This window comes from Cupressus sempervirens, chromosome 2, assembly GCF_028749045.1.
Source record: "Cupressus sempervirens isolate cs-2001-9-10 chromosome 2, ASM2874904v1, whole genome shotgun sequence".
Lineage (NCBI taxonomy): Eukaryota > Viridiplantae > Streptophyta > Pinopsida > Cupressales > Cupressaceae > Cupressus > Cupressus sempervirens.
The window spans coordinates 196,747,232-196,764,782 of NC_143119.1; the positions used below are offsets into that span (position 1 = coordinate 196,747,232).

Sequence of the window (17,551 nt, forward strand, 5' to 3'; positions counted from 1 at the left end):
AATGAATTAATCAAGAGACTTAAATTTTAGTAATATTTAATTAAGTTTTAATTAAGTATTATTACAATGATAAAAGTCATGGCTTGTGTACCTATGTTAATTGATTGATTAAATTGGTCATTTTAATAAAGTTATAATCTTCTTATTCGAAGACTAGTAACTGGCTTCCTTATAATTTAAAAGAATATGATCCTTTGGTTTTGTTTGGAGAAGTTGAATTAATGATAAGGAAGAGTTATTCAATTAGTAACATTGATCTTAGCAAAATAAAGTGAATGATTTTATTAAGTGTCAAATGATATAATGAGTTAATATTTATCCTTCAGTTATTCTTAGAATGTAATTTTAAATAATGGAAGGATAATGTTATCGAGGGAACAAATGGGTTGACTTGTAGGTCAAATGATTAATCTTATATACTTGAAGTATACTTGCAAACAGAAACTGAAACCTCCATACTCAATTCAACTATGAAATTTTAGCAAACCAAAACATGTGTTTGCATTGTGTTTTCTCTATGCTTCTTGTTTTGAGTTTTGGGTTGACTAGTGCTGACCAATTATAGGATGTCTACCAAAGGCTCGAGGGTTATCATTGTGATGTCATGATGATGTCTTTTGATGGTTATGTGATGGAATTCTCTATGAGATGTTGTATTTACTAATTGTTATTGCTCATCAGTCTTCATGTGTGAAGCTGAGATGTATGTGTATGAGACATTTGAGCTAATCATTTTTGAGTCATCGATCAGTTATCCTTGGATTACTTTCCAGTCACCATGATGGGACTAAAATGTTGATTTATTTCTTGCTGATGTCATGTTGTGACATGTTTTGACTCAACCATTTTGGAGTCTTCGATCAATATGATTTGAGATATATTTTGATTATCAGTGATACCCTCAGTTTCCAATAGAGAACTGTTGTGGTCATGATTATCTATGGATGCTTTTTAGATGCTCATGGAGATTTGATGCTTTTATTGTGGATATTTGATGATTCTTGTTGTGGATTATCTTTTGGTATTTATTTCTAGTCACTTGTATAGGACTGGGGTGATTTATGATTCCATGAGCTTAGGGTAGGTTATCTACTTGTAGTGTCGGGAAGTGGCTTGCAATGGGGGCTGAGGCCCTAAGTGGCAACCAGGGTAACTCATTATAAGTTTCATTAATAAGTGATAACATTTACACTAAATGGGGATTAAATGAACCTAATAAGATAATTCTTTTTTTCTCACCCATGCCTTGAGTGCTAGTATAGACTAGGATGGGAGTAGAGAGAGAGCTTGGTTGCGACCTTGGATTCCATAGTATACCTTGTCATTATGAGAGGATACTAGTGGCCGCATAAGGATTAGTAAAGACCCATGGAGTCCTAATCTAACTACCAGGGTAACTTTTACATGATATATGTGATGACACTTGCCTGCTTACAGAGTAGGTTTCCTACATGTCTTTGTGTGCCTCTGGGATTAGATGTCAATTTTTTGATTGAAACCTTTGAGTTAGTATACTTTTAGGATTCCTGGACTTAGAGAGTATTTATTCTATGTGGTTGTGATAACCTATTTGGTACGTGAGATTATCTCCTTAGCGTGGTGGGAGTGGACCATTTAGGTTCCATGCAGTCGGGTGGTAGTGCTTATTGCTCTTATCATTTGAGATCCGTCGAAGACACCATGGCTGATGCATTCTTTGTTGGCATCTATTTTCATTCTGTTTGTGGATTATGATGGTGGACATGTATCCTTGCTTTTATGATTTGCATATGTTAGATGATGTTATCTTATGCTTTATTTTGTGTTTTAGATATCTTTCTGCATATGATGTACGATGTTTTAGGAGTGACATTCCTACTATGATCATACCAATGATCTCTTTAGTGACTTGGGATGTTATGCATGGAGGGATGGCTAGGATCCATGATGGTCTAATGATGCTATTTACGGTTGGGAGGAACTGTGCACTTAGTTAGTTATGTTTTTAATTTATGGTTATCTCCTATGATGATGCATCTTGTATGATATGTGGTTTCATTTATGTTATTTCATCATGGATTAGAGTTAGTATGATGATTTAGTTTATTTATATTCTTTTAATCCTTTCATACCCTGTAGCATGTATAGTGGATGATTGAGCAATCATAAATGTAATTTAAGGACATTGGACTTTTCATTGTTAATTTATGTAGATGTAGTATTAGATGGATTCATTAATATTAGTTGATTTAGATGTAATTCAACATTACGGGATCCATAAAGAATGTAAACTGTGATGTATGTCATGTTTACTTTCATTTGAATTGTTGCTATTGCTTTCGCTATCATGTGAATGATGTGGATGGATTTACTTTCATTGTTAAAAAAAAAATGCTACCAAACTTAGTGAAATTTTAGGTTAATTCTTTGGATCTCTTGGTGGGGCATTACATATGGTGCTAAAGATAGAAGTTTTCTGCTTCAACAATTCAAATATTTGTGGTAGGAACTACTTTTAAATGACAAGCATATGTCTTTTTTCTGCACTCTTTATATGTCATACCATCCCATGTTGTATGTAATATTTTTCAAGATATGAAGGATTCACTCTAAAATTAAGTCACTTGTGATAAAAATGTCTGGTATTGTTTGTGGGTGTCTATAGATGGGATGGATGGCTTAATGACTTGAGACAAGGTGAACAGAATATAGTTGTTATTTTCTAAAATGGAAAGTGGAAGGCATTTTATTGTTTCTTCCCTTATGTTCATCAATGCATATGATGTATGGATAAAATAGATTTTAGAATATATCTGTAATTATATTCAATGAGAAACAATATGATCTCTTATTGTTTAGGAATGTGAGGTCATTTAATACATCAATTTTGGGTCACATTTGATTTTTGAGTCATGCTTACAAATCTTAGGAATGTAATTTGTGAGTTGTAGTTTATGGATTATGGAGTATGATTGACACATGATAATCCAATAGTTTGATGAAAATTGTACAATATTGATGTTCGATTATATTTGAGAACACATTTCATGCTAACAACATTTCAATATGCCAAGTGAGTTGCATGTGTCATACATTTAATTTGATTATGATTTAGAATTATAATATTAAGCTTTTGAAGTAAATTTCCATAAAATCTATAGAAAATTATAGGTTATATATGACCATCTTTCACGCAAAGAAAATCATATGTATGAAGATACTAAGCTATGGAGAGACATGTAAAAAGATATAGTAGTACAATTGTAAGGATTTATTTTGGATTTCTATTATATTTCATATGCCATGTCAACAATAGTTTCTCAAAATCTAATACAAGGGCTTCAACAAGAGTTTCTCATATCGGGAATCTCATATGCATATACTTATATATATAATCTTATGTGTTTGATTTGTTTGTTTTTTAGCTAAGTATTTTTTTAATCTTGATGTTTTTTCATACCTTTCATGAATAGTGCCTATAAGTTTTAACTATATCTTTTATCTTTGCTATGTTACATTTCTATGAAAAGGTTTATATATTTGGTTTTCTATAAGGGAATTATTGAATGTTATGTTTTGTTAATGATTTGAATGTATGTATTTACATTTCTTTTCTTTTCAGCCCATCCTATACTTTAATATGAGGGAATAAATGACATCAATTTTGAGGAATTTAACATTTAATGAAGGAATGGTTATATTTAGTTAAGAATTAATCTAAGATAGTTCCTAGATGAGAGTTTTGTTTTGAATGTTTAAAGGGGTCTAGCTGCTTAAACTTGGATTTTCAAATAATTAATTATATTTCTTTGTTTTAGTTAGGTAGTTATCTTTAGTTATTTTATTTTATTTTAATGAATTTTCCTTAACTTTGTTAATTTGGTTATTTTTCTTAAGTTTACGAATTTATTTTAATTAGGTTGATAGAGTATTGAATTATTATTATAAAATCATTTGAATGTATAAGATGAGAGAAGGGAGAGGATACTTTGAGGGGATGAAAGATTGGTGCAGATATATAGTTAAATGTTATGTTGAGAGAGAGGAGATTACCAATCTATTAATAATCAAGGTTTTTCTAATAAAAAATTTCCATTTAGTAACTATATAGGACTACATTCATTTTTGTTATTGCGTTCAATTTGTCAATTTACTATTGTAATGACTTTTAAGGATCATTTAATCTAAAATATATATTTATAAAATTTACTTTGTGAACATATGATTGGTTAAATAAAATATGAAAACTTGTTACTTAAATCATAGTGATGATATGCACACAAATTTTTAGTTGCACCTTTTTAATGAACAACATGAACTCACATAGACCACCATGTGATGCACCTTAGCTTAGTAGGAACTTCATAATGTCATGTTAAGCCCACAAATTTACAGTGAAATTTTTGGCATTTCTCTTTCCAAATATAGAAAAATCAAACATTAGAAATATCAGTAAGGAATAGATAAAGATGTAGAGACAGAGGAAGAAATATGGAAATGTAGATATTTTAAGTTATAGGAAGGGGGTTATGGAGAGAGAGAGAGAGAGAGAGAGAGAGAGAGAGAGAGAGAGAGAGATGTATTGTCAAGATATGGAAGGGGGAGAGGAAGATAACGATAGAGATGAATATAGAGTGGGAGGATGAGAGGAAAAGATAGAGGTAAATTTAGTACATGATCTACATAGATACATAGAAAGAGATATAAATGATGAGATATATTGATAGAGAGTTAAGGATATATAAAGAGGATGAGAGGGATTATGAACAAAGCAATAAGTACTTAAAGAACTTTTTGTAATTCGATGGCGTACCCATTGCACATTAAAGTGTGATTGCTAGTTTATTAGTACAATTTGACTTCTTGTGCATAATATAATTGTCTTAACTTCCACCATAAGTATTGAAATATATTGATCCAAAGTCTTTATTTGATTCTCTCTCTTTTAATTAAAATCTAATAATTTTTTTTGGGGATAAGTATTGACATGGCAATTTGTAAAAAATATTTATTCAAAGTTGATTCTATCTCTTTTTAATTAAAATTGACTAGAATATTTTTTGGTTGTAAGCATTGACTTAAAACTTTTTGAGCTCCACCAATGTGCCCAATTATTATCCCTTAGTATTGGACCCCGCTCCTCTTTGTCTCTTCTCCCCTACAAATTAATGCAACCTCAATTTGCACAACAATAATTTGATCACATAATTTGGCATTACAATGATATTGTAATTTGAATTTTTGTGGAATATATAGTTGTCTTAACTTACACCATTAAACTTAAATAATGTTGAGATGCCAAGCCTTAAAATTTTCAATATTTGTAACATTAAAATTTAACAATTATGTTTTCTATTATATTTTGATGACTTAGATAGTTGGTAGTGTTTTACGTGGGAAATATTCTAGTTCTATGGTTGAGACTACAAATACATAAGTCCAATTAAATACAATTGCAAGAATAGTGACTCTAAGTGTACTAACACATTTTTATGTTTGAGACTTAAAAGACATGTCTTTTCAATTAGGAATGCAATTGAAGTGTCTCTCAAAGTTAAAAATAAAATGTCTGATATTAGTTGTTCAAGAATAACTATTGGCATGCCACTTTATCTTCCATGAATGTGCTCAATTAATATCCTAGTATTGGAGCCTACTCCTCTTTGTCTCTTCTCTCCTATAAGTGTGATCTAAATTTGTACGCTAATGCAATCATATAATTTGACCTTAAAATGATATTACAGTTTGGCTTGTTGTGGAAAATATAGTTGTCTTAACTTCCACCATAAATCTAAAATAAAGTTGATATGTCAAGCCTTAAAATTTTCTATATTTTTAACTTCCCTAGCTCATACTTTTTAAACACCCTTTCTACACTCAACCAAATACAGCTTCACCTAGGAGAGATTTTAGTCTAAATTTTTAATACCTACAAGTTACTCACTAAAATTTAAAATATTGAGAACTAATACAAGATCTCCACTCTTGGGAGCTTCCTTCCTTCTATAAATGTTTTAAACTTGTTCTTTGATGTGGTTAACTATCATAAAACATTAAAAAACAACTACTATTTCCCTTGTCTATCCAAAGGTGTTTAAATGATTTCATTTTCAATCCCCAAATAAATAGTCCTTTTTAGTTGCAATATAAATTTTATGTAGATAGAAGTAATTCATGGAGACCACTTAACCCATTTGAAAACACCAATCACTTAAAATATAAAATTTATAATCACTAATATTTATTATATTAATAACTAAGCCAAACCTATTTTCAATTAAAAATAAAAATAAATCTTTTCCAAAAAAATAAAGTGACTCCTTTATAGAAATAAGGCTAAAATGAAAAACAAAATAAATTTGAAAAATGTTGTGATTAAGAATCAATTTGAAGGGGACTAGTGTCTATTCCATCAAAGTAAATATGATTATGTTAAGATTGAAGATAAATGTTAGCTTACTCTACATAAAATTTGCCAAAATTTCTCAAAAATACCTTTGTAGAAATTGATTCAATGACATTTTTCATTTTGAAATAATAAATGCCCTAATTGATAGCAAAGAAAATTCTCCATAAATAACAAGGATGGTTGAACTAAAAATCTGAATTCCAATTGTGTCACATTATGTTGATGCAGGAGTATCCTAGGTGTAATAGCAATCTTGCAACACTCAAAAATATTTCTATTTCTAGTTTTCCAATTTTGTGCTTTCAATAAGATTTATTCATATGTAGAGTTGTTATTTGTGGGGTCTTGCTAATTTTAGTAAGTTGGTATTATCTACTTAGATTTTTCTAATCTCATATGTGGAGGTTCATCATAGATATATTATCCTACTAGATAAGTTCCATTGTCATATCATATGTATTAGTGTTGTTATTACAGATTTTCGATATGAATTTTAGCTATCCAAATTTAAGTTGACTGATAAAGGCCCAAATAGCTCTGAAACAAGGCCAAACCTTAACTAATAAATTCTTGTGCAATCATCCAATGTATAACTTTAGTTGAGGATCCTCGAATGGGGTTATAATAGCCCATCAGGTCAACGCTTTACTAGTTATGGTCTCTAGAAGTGGACGCATTCGAAAATGTAATTTACAATTTGTCTTTAACTGATTCTATGTAATAAAATAATATAATATGAGGTTGGTTAGCCTTAAGGGTTAGGGCTTAGTGCCTAGAACCTTCTCAAGATGTAAATAATGCCTATATAAGGAAGGCGTGTAGGTTATCGAGGGCTGATAGTCACAGATCTCTCTTACAAATTATTGTAAAGTAGGCACCCATTTGGGTTTGCATATTGTAATTTTGAATTCTACATTTACAATATTAGTAAGAATCCCATTTTTTTTTCTCTCAAATTGTGTTGGTTCTTTTTTTTTTTTTTGTGTTGTGGTGCTAAGGGCAACACCTGCTATCAAGTGATATCAGAGTGGGAGTTCCTAAGGTGTAAACACATCGTCAACTGTGAGACAATTTGTACCATGATGATGATTTAGGTTAAGCATATAGATAGATCACCAATTGTGAGGCAGTTTCCACTAGGTTTTTAATAGTAGCACAAAAATGCCTCCACAAAGAAAGTGTGGTGCCAAAGGTGTTATACTTGAGGTTAGAGCCCTCTAGAGGAAAATGCAAGAGTTGCAAGAACATATGTGTAGAGGGATGAAGCTTTTTGTAAGAGATGAGAGTTAGGATGAAAGAGAAGGAGAAGGACACATTGATTAGGAAGAAGAAGAATTTGTTGACCCGAAAGAAGAAAAGCCTTTTAGGGCCAATTCCAAGCTTGGAAAAAGATCAAAGTTTGAGGTTCCCACATTTTTTGGAAATCTTAACTCAGAGCAATTGATTGATTGGATCAATTAATTATAAGAATATTTTAAGTATAAAGATATTGAGGATCATGATGGGGTCAAGTTTGCAGAGGCTAAACTTAAGGGTAAAGATCTAGTGGAAGGAGATTCAATTGGAGTGAAATAGAAGAGGGAAAGATAAAATCACCATATGAGATTAGATGATAGATCAATTGAAGCTACAATTAATTATCATGGATTATGAGCTTGATCTATTAAAGAAAATGCAATGGTTGAATCAGTTAGGAAGATCTATTCAGGAGTAGACAAAAGAGTTTTATCAAGTTCTCATCCAAATGGACCATGTACAAGCTAACCAGGAGAAAGTTTCTCATTACCTTAATGGGTTGAGGCCAACCATTCAAGAGGAGCTAAGTCTTGTTCAAATTACCAATATTGAGGAGGCATACCAATTTTCCCTAAGATTTGAGGAAATTTGAACAAAAAGTTTGATAGCAAGAGTAGTGGTAGATGTCATGGTGGAAGATCTGCCAGATAGTCTTATGGAGGCCAAAATGATGATCAAAAGAAGAAGGATGAGGCAAGAAGTAGTAGATATAACTAGAGAGGAAATAATTCAAAATGTATCCATGACCATAATAATAGAGATCATGGAGGAAGAGGAAGAGGGAAAAGATTTGGTAGAGGAGGTTTTCGTGGAACATCTTTTCACTATGGAGAAGAAGGGCATAGGAAATGTGAATATCCTTAGTGCCAAGGAAGGATTGATAGGAGAACTAAAGCTCAAGCCAAAGTCACGCATGTTGATGAACATGCCAAATTGTCACATTCTAAAGATACTAAAAGATGTAAATTCCTAATTAATAGAAGAGTCATGATGAGTGATGAGAATGAAACCAATAAAATGAAGAGCTTTTTTTGTACAAGGTGCAAATGTGAAGATAATTGTTGATATGATCATTGATGGTGGTAGTAATTGTTAGAGAAAATGTTTTATTTTATTTTATTAATTAAATTACCTTTTCTCCCTTCTTAAGATTTCACTTTATGCATTTTTTGCTTTCTCTATTTAATAATTAATTAGTAATTATTAAATAACTTTTAACTTTTACATTACCCTTTGTAACTTATTAGGTTACCCTTTTCGAGTTTCAATCTCCTTTTATAAGGATTGATCTCTTTGTAGTTCTTAATCTTTTCTTTATCTAAGAATACAATTTCCATGTTTTTAGAGCAAACACTTGCCTCTTCTTGTCTTTTTCTTCTCTATGAAAATTTTTCTACATGCAGGTATTTGAGGGCTTCATGGATTTGATTTGCATATTTGCTCAAATCCTTCATGGTATCAAAGCTAGATCTGTTATAGCTTGTTTAGTATTTGGAGAAAAAGAGAGAGTGAGGGTTTGATGGATCAGATCTAGATTTTTTTTGGGTATTTCCTGAGAAAATAGGGGGTCACTATTTTTCAAAGAAACTTGAGGCCAAATAGACCTCATAGATGGATCTAGAAGGTGTCAAAACACCTGTTTCAATATAAGGTTTGTCCATTTTGGACAAAGTTAATCCGGAAGGCAAAAAAAATTTCTCAAAAGGCTATATGGCCTCCTGCACACAATCCAAGGAGATTTTTCACAAAAAAAAATAAAATTTAAAATTAAATGGCCACATCATCATTTTCCAACATTGTAGCCATTTTCTAGTACTAACAACACCTTTACCGAGTGCTACATCCTTCTCTAGTGACCGACAGAGTTTCACAGTTGTGTCTTTTTGTTTCTAGGCACCACTATTGGACGTTATCATTGAAAGTCTCTGCCAATGCCAGACACTACTTCCGTTGCTACTACCACTGTCAGACTACCGATATGGCCATCAGAACCTCCACTATCACTCTGTTGGTACCTACCACCTCTACACCCACCTGGCCTCCTCCTTCCACATGTGGCTACCCCAGCACTTGCCATGTGGCACTAGTGCCATGTTTGCACCTGACATGTGTCAGGTGCCATGTTACTTTTTCTAGCCCATTGCCACATGGGTATCACATGGCACTACCATGTTGTAGTATTTTTTTGTTGTGATGTCTGGTTGGACATCATTTTGAAGATAGTAAAATACTAATGTCAACATGACATCAGAACTCCTACATGCCCTTTAGCTCCTTTTTTAACCTAGTGTTTTTTTTTGGCTATACCTTGAGCATACAGAGGTCTTTTTTTGAGATGAAAGAAGTGCCAAAATTTTGGTTCTGAGATGATGATAATGGTGTAGGAGTGTTTTGATTTTGATGCAGTTTGGTTGACTTTTTGGGTAGTCAAAGCCAGATGTTTAATTTTTTACTCTAAAGGGCATATCTTGAGCATCCCATCCTCATTTTTCAAAAACATTATATTTTTGGAGAGCTGGTTCCGTCCTCTTTTCAAAAACACTAATTTTTTCTAGCTTCTACTCCATGCTCTTTCTATTGCACTATGATGGATATCTTGGGTGTTTTAGATCTAGGGATCATTTCCATGACATGGGATCTCTTCTTTTGAGTTGTACTATCTATTGTATCAGATCTTTTCCCTTTTTTATCATTGTTGATATCATTTATATGCATTCTTGCAAACACACTAAGATAAAGTTCCATATTGCATCTGTATTTTTTTTTAGTTGTTTGCCTTTGTTTTCCTTCTGATTCAAGTAGTGTCATGTAAGGACACTCATGCAGATTATTATATTCTTTGGATTCATTATGTCTTGTACCCTATTGTACATGCACTACTCTAATAAAATTCCATGGGGGGGGTTGATGTTTGGCTTTTTTTGTCATCTTCCTTTGTCTAGTGAGGGTCCCTTCCATGACATTAGCGTCATGACATGTCTAAGATTGATCACCTCAGTACACACTTATGTACTCTTTCGTGCATCTTGATTGTGGTTCCTTGATGTGCAATTTTTTTTGGCCCACTTTCTTAGTTACCTATTACCTCACCCTTGTCTACATGAGGGGGCATTCTTCTATTATTTCTCATGCTTCTTTTGTTTGATTGATCAGCTCTTCAAGCTTTGGTGTTTCATGCCATCTATATTTTCAAGTTTAGTTGTTTGCCTTTGTTTGCCTCCTTATTCAATGCAAATTATAGTCTTTTCTACCTGGTCAGATTCTATTTTAGAGGAAGTTCTACATATCAATGGTTTCTTTTTGACAAAGTTTGCAGCTTCTACATGTGTCAATGGTTCCTATCTTCTGGAACAATTCCTCTAGTTGGAGGCTTATATCATCCTTCACTAGGATTTCAAATATCTCTTTTTGGAGTAGAGTTTTTCCCACTAAGTTTTCTCTATTTCTCCATTTCATAGAGATTTTGTTGTGATTGGATATCTCGTCGAGCCTTGTTTTCAAGAACCAAGTTTGCTTTCAACATTGCAATGTACTTTCCTTGCTCTTTCTACATTTTTTGTAGCTACATTGTTGCTCATATTAAGGAGGGGTGTTAGAGAAAAAGGTAAATTTAATTTCATTAATTAAGTTACCTTTTCCACCTTCTTAAGATTTCACTTTATGCATTTTTTTCTTTCTTTATTTAATAATTAATTAGTAACTATTAAATAGCTTTTACCTTTTAGGTTACCCTTTTGGGTTTTGATCTCCTTTTATAAGGATTGATCTCTTTGTAATTCTTAATCTTTTCTTTATTTGAGATTACAATTTTCATGTTTTCGGAGCAAACCCTTGCCTCTTGTCTTTTTCTTCTCTGCGACAAGTTTTCTACATGCAGGTATTTGAGGGCTTTATGGATTTGATTTGGTTTTCATAAAATCTAGTCACAAAGTTAAAGATTAAGAGACATAAACATCTATGTCCATATTGTATTTCATAGGTGTAGGATGACCACAAGGTCATGGTCAATGAGTAGTGCCTAGTGAAGTTCAAGATTGGAAGCTACTAGGATGAGGTGTGTTCTGATATCATACTTATGGACATATGTCATATATTTCTAGGTAAGCCATGGGAGTTTGAGTACATGATGGGTGTACAAATACCTACACTCTAATAGAAAGAAGTTCCTAGAGGGTATGAGGCATGAACATATGTGTTTTGTTGTAATTCCAAAATATGGTAAAGAAGAAGTAAATAATGTATTTGATAGGTAAAGAAGAAGTAAATATGGTAAAGTTGTAGATTTGTTGGAAGATTTTTTATATATTATATCCGATAGTATACTAGATGGATTCCCACTAGCAAGGAAGATTAGTCATCAAATGGACTTGATTCCAAGAGCTATTTTTCCAAACAAGGCAACTCAATAAATGACACTAGTAGAAAGTGAAGAGTTGAACATATATGTTTATGAGTTATTGCATAAGGGTTTGATTCAAGGGAGTCTAAGTCAATGTGTTGTACCAGTAGTATTAGAACCAAAGAAGAATGGAGAATGGAGGATGTATATATATTCTCAAGCTATCAACAAGATCACAATCAAGTACATATTTCCATTGCTATGGATAGATGATATCATGGATTATTTGACTAGAGTTTTTTATTTTACAAAGATAGATCTAAAGAGTGGTTACCATTAGATTCACATTAGATAAGGATATGAGTGAAAGACTACCTTTGGGACAAGGGAAGGGTTGTATGAGTGATTAGTCATGCCTTTTGGGTTAACCAATGCACTGAGCACTTTCATGCTTCTCATTAATGAAGTACTAAAAGAGTTTGTGGGTAAGTGTGTCATTATTTACCTACATAATATTATGATCTCTAGTAAGATATTGGAGGAGCATTTGATGCACATTTGTAAGGTTTTTGATATGTTGAGGGAAGAAAAATTGCTGATAAATTTGAAGTATAACTTTGTGAAGGAGTTAGTGAACCTAAGATTTCTAGTTTTAGTGGAAGGTCTAAAAATGGACCCTAATAAAGTGAAGGCTATCCTTGAATGGTCTACTCCAAGCAGTGTGACTAAGGTAAGATATTTCATGGGATGTAGAGGTTTTAGCAAAATTTTTGGACCTTTGACTAAAACAATGAGAGGGAATATGAAAGAATTTAAGTGGACTATAGGAGAAAATAAGAGCTTTAATCTACTGAAATAAAAAGTTATAGACCAATGTATTTTAGCACTTCTATATTTTAATAAGGTGTTTCAAGTAGACTATGATGGTATTGGTACTAAAATAGGAGTTGTTTTGAGACAAGAAGGTATACTTGTTGCTTATTTCAATGAACAGTTGGTTACTATGAAAAGGAAGTATTCAATTTATGATCAAGAATTTTATGCTATAGTTCAAACATTGAAGAAGTGGAGACACTATCTTCTTCCTAAGGAGTTTGTTTTGCATATTGATCATCAAGCTTTACAATATTTAAATAGTCAAGGAAAATTAAACCAGAGGCATTTTAAGTGGTTTGAGTTTTTTTAGAGTTATAAATTTGTTTTGAAACATGAGAGTGGGAAATCTAACAGAGTTACATAGTTACATATGCTCTTAGTAGAAGACAATTTTTTTCTTACAGAGATACAGATTGAGGTGGTTGGGTTCAAGGAATTCAAGAATTTGTATCAAGAGGATACTAATTTTGGTTAAGTTTAGAAAGCTTGTATAGAACATGTTATACTTAATAGGAAGAAGTGGTTGGATTTCATAATCTGGGATGAAATTTTGTTCAAAGGATGTGCTTTTTGCATTCCAAGAATCTCTATGAGAGGGAATCTTATCAAGGAGATGCATAGTGGAGGATGGGTTGGACGTTTTGGTAGATATTAAACCATTTCTTTGGTTGCTGAGAATTATTACTAGTCATAGCTATAGAAAGATGTCAAGAATTTTGTAAAGAGTTGCAAAGTATGCTAGATGGAAAAAGGAGTGAAGTAGAATACAGGGTTGTATCAACCACAATTTGTACTAAGAAGTTGTGAGAGTATGTTAGTATAGATTTTTTTCTTGACTTACCAAGGACACAACAAGGGCATGATTTGATATTTGTGTTGGTTGACATATTTTCAAAGATGACATGTTTTGTGGTTGAATAATTTAGAATAACTAGGGGGGGGAGTGAATCAGTTATCCAAGGTCCATATGTATAAATAAAACTTTTCACATCTTAGTGAACCCATAAAACGTTTTTCATCATGTATTTATCCATAAGCTTATGTAATCACTTAAAACTTGTATGTTACTATCAAATCAACTTGCAAAAATGTAAACATGAAACATAACAGATTCATCAACACACTTGACACAATGATTTACATGGAAACCCAATTTGGGAAAAACCACTAGTAACATGCTACTCTTTTCACTCTTCTAAAGTGATGCCCTATGAAAGGCCAACCCTATTAATGGTTACAATAAACACTTTTAAATTTGACCCTATTAAAGGATTTCAATCATCCTATTAGGAGTGACCCTTGTTAGAGGAATTTAGACCATTCACTTGGAATGTCACCCAGTTAAAGGATTTACAAATGACTATTAGGTCAACCTTAATCCAAAGGACTTACCCTAGAATGATACAATTGTTAGAGAGTAATAGTAAGTCTTAATCTAATAATAACTTACAACTTCATTTGCAGATTACAAATCACTATTTTGGTCCTTCATTCTTCTTGGATTTGACTCATTGCATCTCTGGTAGCTTGTTCACCCTTCAAGCATTCATATTTTTAAGCCTGCTTTCTTAACATGCCGTTACAGATTCTTCTCTTAAGTCACTTGATGAAGAAAAACCCCTTGTCTCCTTGACTTCCTTAGGTTCTTATACATGACAACCTTGCTTCATGACCAACCATTCCCATAAATAGAAAATTAAGATTTTTTTCGCTCATTATCCATTGTCAAATTTAGGGTATTAATAGATTAGGTAGGATAGAATGAATCTACCCCACATTCCATATCTCTTCTAGAAACTTCTCCTTGAATCCTCTTTAAATTTTCCTAAATATGGTTTACCTTAAATTTTGTTCCTCCAACTCATCAATCTTATCTTCCACCTAGTTCATGTAATCCAAAAAAATAAATTTGTTAGTTAGATCCATTGAATTCATGATCTTTTAAATAATACAGCAACTTAGCATTATTAGGGTTCTTATGCTTGACACATACTATGTTGCTCGGCATCCTCTGTGAAATTACTCAGCACGAACTAAAGTTTACTAGTGCTTGGCATCAAGTAAACTTTACTCAACATCCACTATTCTACTTGGCATACACTAGAATGAAGTTTTACTCGGCTCCAACTAATTTTATGCTTAGCTTGCACTGACTTTACTCGGCACCTACTATCCACTTGGTCAAGCTTGATAGACAAGCTTTGTGTAACTTATTCTTCTAAACTTTTTCAATGTAACCAGCCTTTGTAACCTTAAGTAGATTATCAATGCATCATGTTATCATTGTCTTAATTAATTCTTGTACTCCTTTACACAATCATAACTCAACCTTTACTCTAGGTGCTATTGTTACATCTTTTGATCAAATCATCTTCATAAATCAAATAAGTGATAGTACTTAAATCATATAAGCAGTTGTCTTACTAGTAAATAGCAGATTTGATATCACTGACAAAAAAATGATTGAAACATATTGATCATACTTGTATGTTCTCAACAATCTCCCTCTTTTTATTATTTTCAATCTATTCTCAACAATCTCCCTCTTTGGCATTGATGGCAAACCAAACTAATCAACCAAATGGCAAACACCTTGTTCAACCGAATTGACTAGGTTAAAATAGTAAGATCAATCAAAATACCAAAAAGAAAATAAATCCTTGTATTGAAATATCTCCCTCTATCAATAACTTCCTTCTTCTAAATAGGTTACAAAAATCTTCCTTATAACTCCTTTTGAATTTCTTCTTGTATCTCCCTCTTACTAGGAAGATGTTAGGATTTCTCTCTCTTTGTTCTCCTGATTAGTGACTATCTCCTTCAGAAATTATCTACCTCTAAGATTAGTAAATCTCTCCAATTATCTTTCCTTTCTCCCTCTAATCATTGAATCTCTCCCTCTTTGACAACAATGCCAAAAACTTGTCATCTTAACATGTAGATATAAGCTTCTTTAGTTTCTTCAATTTTCTCCCTCTATCACCTTGCTTGTGACTGATTTGAAGTTTCAACTCTCTGATTACTTTAGGTAGATCCTAAAGTAAGATCCATTGCACCAATTTGTAACATATGAAATTTAGCATGTTTGATGTAGGGCACTCCTCATATTACTTAGATAGCCTTTGATAGGGGTATCACCCCTAATTTACCTCTTAGATACTCATGAGAATCCTTAGGTAATGCATTTGTGGAGATATCAGCAATTTTCTCTTTAGTGTTAACATATTCCATCTTCACCTCTTTATCTTGAACTAACTCTCTCAAGTAATGTTACTTGATTGTAATGTGCTTAGTATTTGTGTGCATCATAGGATTCTTTAAGATATTGATAGCACTTATATTATCACAATAAAGTGTTACTGGTTCTATGATCTCTTCCTTCATACCTTTGAGTAACTATTTGATCTATACACTATTTGTACAATTTACAATAGTAGCAACATATTCAGCTTTAGTAGTAGATTGTGAAGTGTATTTTTGTTTCTTTTTAGTCCATGTAACTAGCCTCTTGTCTAGGAAAAATGCTCCTCCACTAGTACTCTTTCTGTCATCAATGTTTCCATCCCAATCAGCATTAGTGTAGGCTCTAAGTTCAAATTTCTCATTTTTCTTGTAGTATAGACCAAGCTCTTATGTTCCTTTCAGATATCTCATTATTCTATTTACAGTGATCAAGAGATTCTCTCTAGGATTCGTAGAGAATCTTGCAACTATCCCTATAGATAATGCACTGTCAGGTTTGCTATGTACTACATATTACAATTTGTCAATCATTGACATGTATATGTTTGATTAACCTCAGTTGAATCATCATTCTTTAACAACTTGTGTCCTATCACCATAGGTGTACCTACTAGTTTGGAATCCTCCACTCCAAAAAAATTCAATATTTCCTTGACATACTTTGACTGAGCAATGTATATACCATATCTCATCTGATATACTTCAAAACCCACAAAGAATTTGATCTCTCCAAACATAGACATTTCAAATTCTTGCTTCATTTGATTTGCAAAATCTCTACATAAAGCATCTTGTCCTCCAAATATGATATCATCAACAAAAATTTCAGATAACAAAATACCTTTTCCTTTCTTTGTCTTCATATATGAATTTCTATTATCATTAGTCCTTTCAAATTCAATCTTCACAAGATAATTATTAAGCCTCTCATACCATGCTTTGGGTGCTTGTTTCAAACCATATAGAGCTCTGTGTAATCTACATACCATGTTCTTAATGTTAACATCAACAAATCCTTCTAGCTATTCTATGTAAACTTCTTCCTCTAGTATATCATTCAGAAATGTAGATTTAACATCCATTTGATTAACCTTGAAACCTTTGTATTCAGAATAAGAAAGTAATGTTCTTACTCCTTCCAACCTAGCAATAGGAGAAAATGTCTCTCCATAATCAATTCCTTCCTCTTGTGCATATCCCTTGCAAACTAATCTTTCCTTATTCCTTGTGACTTCACCATTTTCACCTAGCTTGTTTCTAAATACCCACTTAGTGTTAATCACATTTTTGTTTTCTAGTCTAGGAACTAGAGTCCATGTTTTGTTTTTCTCAATTTGTTCAGTCTCTTCTTCCATGGCTTTACTCCAGTCAACATCTTCTAAAGCATCTCTCACTAATTTGGGTTCCTT

The 17,551-nt window shown here is 32.4% G+C and overlaps 1 pseudogene; it reads right to left on the reverse strand.

The window, feature by feature from the left end:
• The window catches only part of LOC149571757 (uncharacterized), a 71,751-nt pseudogene that overhangs the window by 23,508 nt on the left and 30,692 nt on the right, over positions 1–17,551 (reverse strand).